Raw genomic sequence first — 10,487 nt, forward strand, 5'->3', positions numbered from 1 at the left:
CTCCCGGAGGATGGGGATCTGCAGGCGCGCGCGTTCCCGTCGTTCGGCTCGGCGCGCCTCGGCGCAGGCTGGGGTCCATCGCGCCCGCGAGGCCGGCGCACCTGGGGGCGGGGCTCCGGGGGTGGGCGGGGCGAGTGGGGCGCGAGCTCGCGCGCGTACAGGCGCGCGCCCCCAGCCGCAGAGCCTAGATCACTCAGCAGCCGAGGCCGGGTCGCCTGGGTTTTGCACGTTCCTGGGAGAACTCCCCAGGCTCTCCCCGGAGGCACCGGCAAAACAAGGAGCCTGAAGTCAGGGACTCGGGTTTGAGTCCAAACTCTGACACCTAGTAGCGTGTGCCCTTGACCTGCGGCCCTCCCATCAGTTTCCCCGGTGGCGTCTAGTTTTAAGAACCCTTTCTAGTGTGTTTCCCTGCTTTTGAGTGGTTCTCTCCCAGGACTGCATTTCCATTCACTTTGCAGCTCCCACTCTTCCCCGCCGCAGTGTCTGGGTTGCAGTGTCCTCAATTCTCCTAACTGCTGCCTCGTTCCTCTATCGGACACCGACCTGAGACATCTGGACACTGAGGATGCCTTTAGATTCTTGCCCTTAGGAGAGTCTGGGAATGTGGCAGATCCTGAATTTTCCAAACAGCCCGACACGTGGGCATCTGTGGGGGAGACTGTAAAACGCACTTATTTTTGCTAAAGGTACAAACCGATGTTTTGAGTTTTACTGCCCGAAGTGACCTAAATGGTAGTCAAAAGTTACTGTAAAGGAAAGAAAAGCTCACAACTCCAGCGTTACGTATTTTCCTCTACAGATTTCTGTATGGTCACGTTTCTTACACAGTTCCTTACTCTGGGGAATTTAACTATATAAAGGCTTTTTAAAAATTCTGTTGATCCTGTGTACGTCGCATATTTTTACATATCTTTGTTTTTCTGTTTCTCAAAGTTAAACCAAATCTCTCCTACAGTCACTGCTAAGTTCTACCAAAAAAAAAAAAAATCAAGGAATCAGGCTTTATTTATCCTACTGAATATGGATTAAATGAGAAATTCAAAGAGTTTTAGCAGAACCTATGATGATTAAAAATCTGGCAGTGGGATTGGGGCAAGGGGAATATAGAATGTTCTAGAAACTATGCAAGAAAACTGAAGAAGGCAGGTAATGAAAACTATTCAACCATGTATTTTTTCTCCTTTGAAATATCTAAGACATTTTAATTACAAATTCACAAGAATGAATTCCTAGTGGCCCAGGATTTGTGGACAAGTATGTAAATGAAGACCAAAGATAAACTTGGTAAAAATGTGTTGTTGAAATGTATATTCATCTCAACTCTGCAATTGTACTTCTCACTAATACCCTCAACGTGCTCTAACTTCAGAAGTCTCATTTTTCTACCATTATTCTAGGGATTTATTTCCTGAGTTTGTAATTCTTACAAGGTTCTCTGTCATTCATTCTGTCTGCTAAGGTTTCTACTGTTATTTCAAGACCAGAACCCAGTTCTCTGAAACTCTTCTCACCCCATACAAAATGATCTCACTTTCCTCTCAACTGCACACATGCTTCCATCTTGTTCATATCATGTTACTTATGTACTGTCTTTTAATGAAATTCTAAGTAGTCTGGGATTAAGAGTTTTTTCTTGTAGGGGCGCCTGGATGGCTTAGTTGGTTAAGGTTAAGCATCTGACACTTGATTTCAGCTCCGGCCATGATCTCATAGTTCAGTTCCTGGGATCGGGCTTTTCTCTGACATTGTGGACCCTGCTTGGGATTCTCTCTCTCCCTTTCTCTCTCTGCCCCTCCCTCGCTCACACTCTCTCTCCCTCTCTCAAAATAAATAAACTTTATGTTAAAAAAAAGTTCCTTAAAAAAAAAGTTTTTTCTTCCTTCTTTTTTTGTTAATGTTTATTTATTTTTGAGAGAAAGTGTGAGTGGGGGAGGGGCAGAGAGAGCGAGGGAGACACAGAATCTGAAGCAAGCTCCAGGCTCTGGACCATCAGCACAGAGCTTGACACGGGGCTTGAACCCAGGAACTGTGAGATATGTCCCGAGCCAAAGTCTGACGCTTAACGGACTGACCCACCCAGGCGCCCCAAAGAATGTTTTCTTGTATCCATCTGAATTTCCAGATCTTACGCATCATTGTATGCAGTATCTGTTACCGATAACAGTACTGATGAAAAAGCACATGTAGAGAGTATGCAAACATTATTGTCATTATCCCCACAAAATCTCACCACTTGCTCAACAACGTCTACCTAACAAAAGAGAGAAGATACTAAATTTTTCTTATAGAATGGAGCACAAAATTAAGATGATAGTATGGTTTGGGGAATAATAGGGAGAGAACACTAAGACCATTAGAGAAAAAGACGGCTACAAAGAAACAAATTGGCCACAACATATTTTATTGTCTCTTTTAGCCAGCTGTTTATAAGTTTTTGTGTACCTTGTAAACAATTTAGCCACATAATCTCAATCTAAATTTCCGTAGCTACTAAATAAGCAGCTGCAGGAGAGATGTTCCTTTCCAAGCTTCTGTATCTAGGAAATAGCAAACAAGCCATATTGCTTGGTTGTCATAGTGGCAACTCAAATCCCCATATCTCATTAACAGATTTCTAAACAAATAAATCACATGGGAATACGTAGATCATAGAAGTCAGAGACTGAGATTTAACAAGTTGCCTAGCTGAACAAAATAAATGATGAACCAGAATTTTGACAGTATTTAGCCTAGAGAGAGAGAATGAGGCTCGCCACCCTTTTCCCGATGTCCCATCAGAACATTTTGCATGATGATCAGTATAGTGAAAATTACATATACTATTTGTAAATTATTACTATTAAGGACTCTTTATAATTTCCTGTTTTTAAACATTCACCATTTCTACAAGCTAAAAAGAAAAAGTGCCAACAGAAGGGATGTGGTTTCTAAGTTCAGAGTTTAAGTTAGGTATAATTTAGAAGAGTTTCAAATTAGAATCTTTTTCTAGAATAAGGCAAGACAAATAAAGAAGCAGCGTTGAGTGACAAAATAGAAAGCGAATCTTGCCTCTTTAGCAATAGAATTCCAAAACACCATCTCAAATGTGGCTGAGGTTGCTATTACATAGCTTAGGGAAATGATGAATTAATCATGGGTGGAAGGTTGGAGAAGAGAATGACTTCTAAAGGTAGTTTTAGTTTGTATGGCTTTTATTACTACCACTACTGTTATTATGACTGTTGTTTTTATTGCTCTACAAAGAATTTCAGGTATTGTACTTCCTTTGAGTTTCTCCAAATAGGAAAATTAGGGGGTGCCTGGGTGGCTCAGTCAGTTGGGCATCCGACTTTGGCTCAGGTCATGATCTCCCGGTTCGTGGGTTCAAGCCCTGCATCGGGCTCTGTGCTGACCGCTCAGAGCCTGAGGCCTGCTTTGGATTCTGTGTCTCCCTCTCTCTCTGCCCCTCCCCTGCTCATGCTCTGTCTCTCCGTGTCTCAAAAATAAAATAAAACATTAAAAAAATAAAAAAAAAAACCAAACAGGAAAATTAGTCAAGGAGATTAGTATTTGACGAATACCTAGCCAAATTTGATATTTAAAACAAAATCCACCAACCCACAAGTGTATATGGAGTGCCTAATGTTCTTGCTTAGCAAGAACCCCAACTTTGCAGGTGAGCAAAAAAATGTAAAGAAATCAACAATTATTCTGAGAGACAACAAAATAAATAAAGAGCATCCAAGGGAAGGTAATACTTGCCTCATTGTTCTGTGATGTGGCTGGTCCTAACTATAAAGTGCTATACAGAAAACTGATGGCTGAAGTTACCAGGTACCTTCAAGAGAGAAACGTGGGAAGATGAGTTTCACCAGCATGGAGAATATGATAGAGGGGACAGAGAAATAAGCCTGCATAGATTTTTATAAACACAAAATTATCAACTGACCTACGAGAACAGTGTAAAAGCTAAAAAGGAGATTAGACTCGGTCTGTGTGTTCTTTCCTTCTTCAGTAAGGAACACGGACTTTAAGGTGGTAAAGGCGAAACCAAGTAGAGAAAGAACTGAAACTCGAGAGAGGGAAGGAAATAGTAACCAAGCACCTATCTTTTTCAAATAAGTTCGTGTTTCCAGGCACAAATTCCATCCCACAGCTGTTTACGGGTAATCTAAGACCCGTTACTGGTAAGGGCAGAGAAACTGTAAAGAATGAAAAAGGCAATAGCTCACCTGCTTTTGAAAAATGGCTTAAAGATAGACACTAAAAGATTTAGAACAGAAAAGTAAAATTCAGAGTTCATAGTTAAATATATTTTGTGAACATTTAGAAGAGGGTTTGCTGGCCGTTGAGAACCAGACTAACCAAACTAAAGATAAGTCCTACTACGCTTTTTTTTTTGATCTTTGAGTTAAGATGATGATTGTATATTCATGATACAAATTAATTTCCGGACAGCGTTTAATCCAGTCTTTCATGATATTTGTGGGTGAGACTCCAAAATAATGGCTTGATATAATTAGGTAAACTCGGAGTCAGTTGGATGATTGTAGCCAAAGTTCTGTCCCGAAGACAGAACCAGGAAACAAAATTTTATTAACAACTTGGAACTCTGAACTAAAATATAAAGATAAAATTTAACAGAAATATATGAAAGTCCCTCCAGTGGTTTAAATTGAAAAATAAAGGCACAAAGGAAGAACAAAATACAATTCTGGTTTAGCCATGTGAGAACCATCAAGAGGTTTTAATGTCTGCCCAAATCACTGCAAGTTAATAATATATGTCTGATAGCCTGCAGCATGCTACTGACATTTCCAGCTGAAAGCACTATGCCCACAAATACCTGCCCCTTCCTTTCATCCTTGGGGGGATCCCTTTCTGGTATTCCCCTCGGAATTCACTGTCCCTCTGGAATAGGCAGAACACGGCCTCCTGTCCACCCAAAGATGCCCGCATACTAATCCCTGGAAGCTGGGAATGTGTTACTTTACACGGAAAAAAGAAGATCAGGTTTGCTAATCAGCTGACCTTAAAATAGGGAGATCATCCTGGATCATCCAGGTGGACCCCGTGTAATCACAAGGCCCTTTAAAAGTAGAAGAGGGAAAAGCAGGAGAGGTCAGAGTGATGCCAAGTGAGGATTCAACCCACTGTGGCTGGCTTTGAGGCTGGAGGAAAGAATGCCAGGTGGCCTCTAGAAGCTAGAAAAGACAAGGAAGCAGACTCTCCCTGAGAAGCTCCAGAAAGAAATGCAGGCCTGCCCACAGCTTGATTTGTATCCAGAGCGAACTGTGTGTTCTAGCCTACAGAACTTTCAGATGATACACTTACGCCGCTTTAAGTCACTAAGGTTGTGGTTATCTGTGAGAGCGGCAATAGAAATGTAATACGCCTCTTACAACTTAGTTTCATTCGCTGCAGTGTAGCCCTTTTATTATTTAGCATCCAAGTGTCCTTTATGGTCTTCTGTCCCTCTATGTAAGTAGCAACATTACGCCATAGAAAGGACAATGAGTAGTCACTAGTTTTCCAGCTTGTGAGATAGGATAAAAAATGTTCACCATGTGTGAGGTGTACCTGGGTGGCTCAGTTGACTGAGCATCCGACTCTTGATTTCAGCTCAGGTCATGATCCCACGGTCGCGAGATCGAGCCCTGCATCGAGCTTGGAGCCTGCCTGAGATTCTCTCTCTCTTCCTCTGCTCCTCTTCCCTGCTCTCTTGCTCTCTCTCTCTCTCTCTAAAATAAAATAAAATTAAAAAAAATGTTTTTAAAGTATTTACCATCTTTGCGTCTCTGGGTTGCTTCAAGGAACTTTCGAGATGCGGTGTGTGAAATAATAAAATCAACTATCAATCACATAATATGTGCTATGAGCTGCTGTATGCGCCTTATGTGTCACCTTTTATTTAATCTCATCAATGACAATGCAAGCTGTGGACTACTATTTTTCCCCCACCAAAGCAGAGAGAAGTTAAATATTTTGAAAGTTATAAAGCACCAGAGATTACAAATAAACGGACATCAGGTAGGGAATCGACATATGATGAAGAAAAAAACGCTTTCTTTCTACTAGTAATGTTCCTAAAAATATGTTCTTTTTTTTTTCATTTAAGCTGTACCTATATTAACTCTCAATATTTGTTCCATATACATTCTCTCCACAGTTACTCTCTTCATTACTCTGCCCATTCATTCTGTAAATTATATTTGTTGGAATGCCTATTATATGTCAGGTACTTCCCTAAGTATCAGGGAGAAAATAGAAAATGAGACAGGCATGGAACCAGCTGCTAAGGAGTTAAAAATATTTTTTTATGTTTATTTATTCTTGAGAGGGAGAGAGAGAGACAGAGCATGAGCAGGGGAGGGGCAGAGAAAGAGAGGGAGACACAGAATCCCAAGCAGGCTTCAGGCTCTGCTGTCAGCACAGAGCCCGACACGGGGCTGGAACACACAAACCATGAGATCATGACCTGAGCCGAAGTCAGACACTTAACCACCTGAGGCACCCAGACACCCCTGCTAAGGAGCCTAAATTGTAAGAAGGGCTATAGATAAAAGCAGGAGAAACAGTACCATATGGTCAGTAGCATCATGGGCACAGCGATCAGTAGGAGGAGGTAAGTGATTCATCTCATACAGACCTGAGAGGTGAAGGAACATTGTCCACAGAAATTCACATTAGGGTCTGAAGGCTGAGTAGGGGTTAGGCAAAGGAGAAGGACAATACTCCTGTAGAATACTGTGTCCTACAGTATTTCGGCCTCTTCCTCTTCCTCATTTCTTATTCCCAACTCTCTGTTCACACTCAATGGATCCTGCTTTATGGTTCATTCCAAAATACAATTTGATGTTAAGTCTCTGATGTGAAATTTTCAAATGTTTCATACTGAATAAGCCCTTTGTCTATAATCCATTTGTATCCGATCCCACATCTCTTAGTCCAATGATCAAGCAATACTGTTTTAGACCACTTTGTTTCCTTTTCCAGTCAGAACTTGGACCACTTTTATTAGCTACCCATAACATAAAGTAACAAGTGAAAAATAAACAAGTGTTTCTATAGGGAGGAATTGTGATTACCTGTGATTACCTGCTGCGGCCACTAGATGACGCACGTATGCCTGAGAGACAAACATGCTGATTCAGTGTCTCTCCCATCCTGGGGACTAGAAACCAACCGGTCAGAAGGCTGGGACAGGGGGAAGAAGAAACTGCCCAGACTAAATTTTAAGCTATCCTGGTTCTTAAATGTATCCTTAAAAATAAACCCGACATCTTCTTTTCCTTTCGGATAAATGGGACGGTAAGAGATTTAAAATTTAATTACCTGCACCTACCTGCTTATCTTGTATCACCCCATCCCCAGCCATGCTTTATTTCCACTTCTTTTTATTTTTGCTTTCTAATAATACTGCATTCCAGCATCCTAAGCGGCCAAACTGGACTACTTGTTGTTGCCTATACATTCCCGCCACTGTCCCATCTCCTAACCTAAGCTTATGATTTTCCCTCAATTTGGAAGAGTCACTCTCTCCCTTCAAATACTTCCTCCCCCATTATTACCTTTAGGAATCCCACTCCTTCTTCAAGACACGTTTCAATTTTCACCTCTTCTGTGATTTTGTTTTCTGTTACTACCACGAGAAAATGCCTTTTCTGATTCTCTTTTCATTCTCTTCACAAGCTCAGTAGTTTATTTGGTAATAAATGTAGTATGCATTATTCTAAAGCTATATGCATCTCTCTAGTACTTGCAGACTTTCTGCCTCATGATTATTTATGAACATTTCTTAATCTCCCTACTATATAGTGTTTGCCTTTTGAGTGTGGAGACTACCTGAGTCATCTTTATATGTCTTAAAGCATTTAGCACAATATTACTTATTGAGTTGATCTGAATGCTAATCCCCCTAAGATTGCTGCCAAAAACTCTAAGAATGAAAAATGAGATGATGATTCGTAGGGAAAGTCTCTTGGATAATTTGGATGAAATTCATTAGCCAGGCCTGGGGAACCAAAGCATTTTTCCACCTAGAAATGACAGTCATGGCGTGAGACCCCTACCTCCCCCAAATGTATAGAAATAATGGATAGGGCATCTGGGTGGCTCAATCATTAAGCATCTGACGTTGGCTCAGGTCATGATCTCACAGTTCATGAGTTCAAGTCCCACATCAGGTGAGCAAGAGCCCTGCTTTGGGTGAGTTGGAGCCCCACTTCTGGTGAGTATCGCTCCTCTCTCTCTCTCTCTCTCTCTCTCTCTCTCTCTCTGCCCCTCCCGGGATTTTATCCCTCTCTATCTGCCTCTTGCTCACTTGTGCCCTTTCTCTCTCTATCTCTCTCTCAAAAAAAAAAAAAAAAAAAAAAAAAAAGAAGAGCTCCTTGGTGGCTCAGTTGGTTAAGCATCCAACTTCAGCTTAGGTCATGACCTTATGGTTTATGAGTTCGGGCCCCACTTCAGACTCTGCTGATAGCTAAGGGGCTGGAGCCTGCTTTGGATTCTGTGTCTCCCTCTCTCTCTGCCCCTCTCCCACTCACACTCCGTCTCTCTCTCTCTCTCTCTCTCTCTCTCTCAAGTAAAGAAACATTGAAAAAAGAAGAAATAATGGATAGAATATAACTATTTGAAACTATAAAGCTGAGTTCAAAATTGAGAGAGTAAAAGCTTCAGATACCAGAAATGACAAAGAAATTCAAAGCCATAGTAGTAAGAGCCAGGAGTTAAGGTTTTGACCTCATGCAGGACCAAGAGGTAAGGTCCTAGAGCCACTTAATGAGGAGCTGGAACTAAAATTGCCGCATAAATTGTGGCCTTAAAGAGGTTTTCTCTTCTTGAAGCCGAAGTTGCCAAGAAGCTATCTACCCTGTAGCCTAGATTGGGTAGAGGTGGAGGGCAAGAGTCCCCACGAAAATTGGAAGTCCCTGGTCTATGGAAATCGAGTTTTACATTAGCATTTGAAAACAGAAGCAAAGGCTTAAAAACAGAAAGTGCCAACCTCCTGGAGAAGCAAATATGAAAATGTGTAGGATATTTGCACAATTCAGGGCACAAAAGAATCCCACAGAATAAACTATCTTCACTGAAGATAAGCTCTCAGTATGCGTGCATGGTGCACAAGAGAAGAATCCACCACAAGGGAGAGTCAGCAGATACCCCAAATTGAAAATAATTCTGTGTCCAAATAACTTCTGTTAATAAAACAACCTTAAAATGGCTACAAAAAAAAATGGTTAAAAACATAAAAGAAAGAATATAAGATAAAAAAGAAGTGAAAGAACAAGATAAGATTAAAAATAGAAATATTTGAAAAAATAAGACTTTAATGATTTATTAGTTCTCTTAACGAATATATACATATATTTAAAAAAATTATTTTAATGTTTTATTAATTTTTGAGAAAGTGTAAGTGGGGGAGGGCAGAGAGAAAGGGACAGAGGATCCGAAACAGGCTCTTTGCCGACAACAGCAAGCCTGATGTGGAACTTGAACTCATGAATTGCGAGATCATGACCTGAGCTGAAGTCAGATGCTCAACCAACTGAGCTACCTAGATGCCCCTTTATATGTGTTTTTATTTTAGAGAGAGAGAGAGAGAGCATAAGCAGGGGAGAGGGGCTGAGGGAGAGAGAGAACCCCAAGCAGGGCATATTAGTCCCTGAGTGGGGTAGACAAAATATGAATTGGCTCTAGATACCTTCATTTGCTGAGTCTTCTCAACTCACTCTCAACTCTGGTCCTCAAACCACAAGCTTAATGCGGAAAGTTGATGTGGAAAAGTGGGAGGTAGGACACGGGAACATTTCATCACACAAGATTCAGGTAATTTGGTCCTTCCCTCTCAATTGAACCCTTTCCAAACTACACTATTAATCTCCTACATGTCTCCCCTTGCCTCTTGCTGGATGCTTTGAACCAATTCAACACGTAGTGGGATTTCGGCATCTTAATTTCGTCTGTCAGCCTTTCTGCTTAGCCCCTTGGTAGTGGACTTGGAGGCTACCATGGCACTGAGGTAATTTCCCGCTGACATACCACTAAAAACGTAGAGACAAACATAAAAGTCATAAGCAAAGAAGGAAGAAAAAAGAGGAAGAAAAAAATCACTCAAGTGAAAGGCAAGAAAGTACTAAAAGAACTTAAGAAGTTACCTTAAAAAAAAACTTGATTACTTTTTCCTTTATTTCAAGAATGGATGGCCAATTTCTTATTCACATGCTTCCCCATGTAGTTTGTTAGTGGGTGTGTGGAATGCTGGGTTAAGAAGGGTTCTGACTGGCTGGCTCAGTCACTAGAGTGTGCAGTGCTTGACTTTGAGGTCTTGAATTCAAGGCCCACATGGGGCATATAGATTACCTTAAAAATTTTTTTTTAGTAAAACATTTTTTAATGTTTTTTATTTATTTTTGAGGGAGACAGAGCACGAGCCAGGGAGGGGCAGAGAGAGAGGGAGACACAGAATTCAAAGCAGGCTCCAGTCTCCAAGCTGTCAGCACAGAGCC

The sequence above is a fragment of the Prionailurus viverrinus genome, chromosome E1 (genome assembly GCF_022837055.1).
Source record: "Prionailurus viverrinus isolate Anna chromosome E1, UM_Priviv_1.0, whole genome shotgun sequence".
Classification (NCBI taxonomy): domain Eukaryota; kingdom Metazoa; phylum Chordata; class Mammalia; order Carnivora; family Felidae; genus Prionailurus; species Prionailurus viverrinus.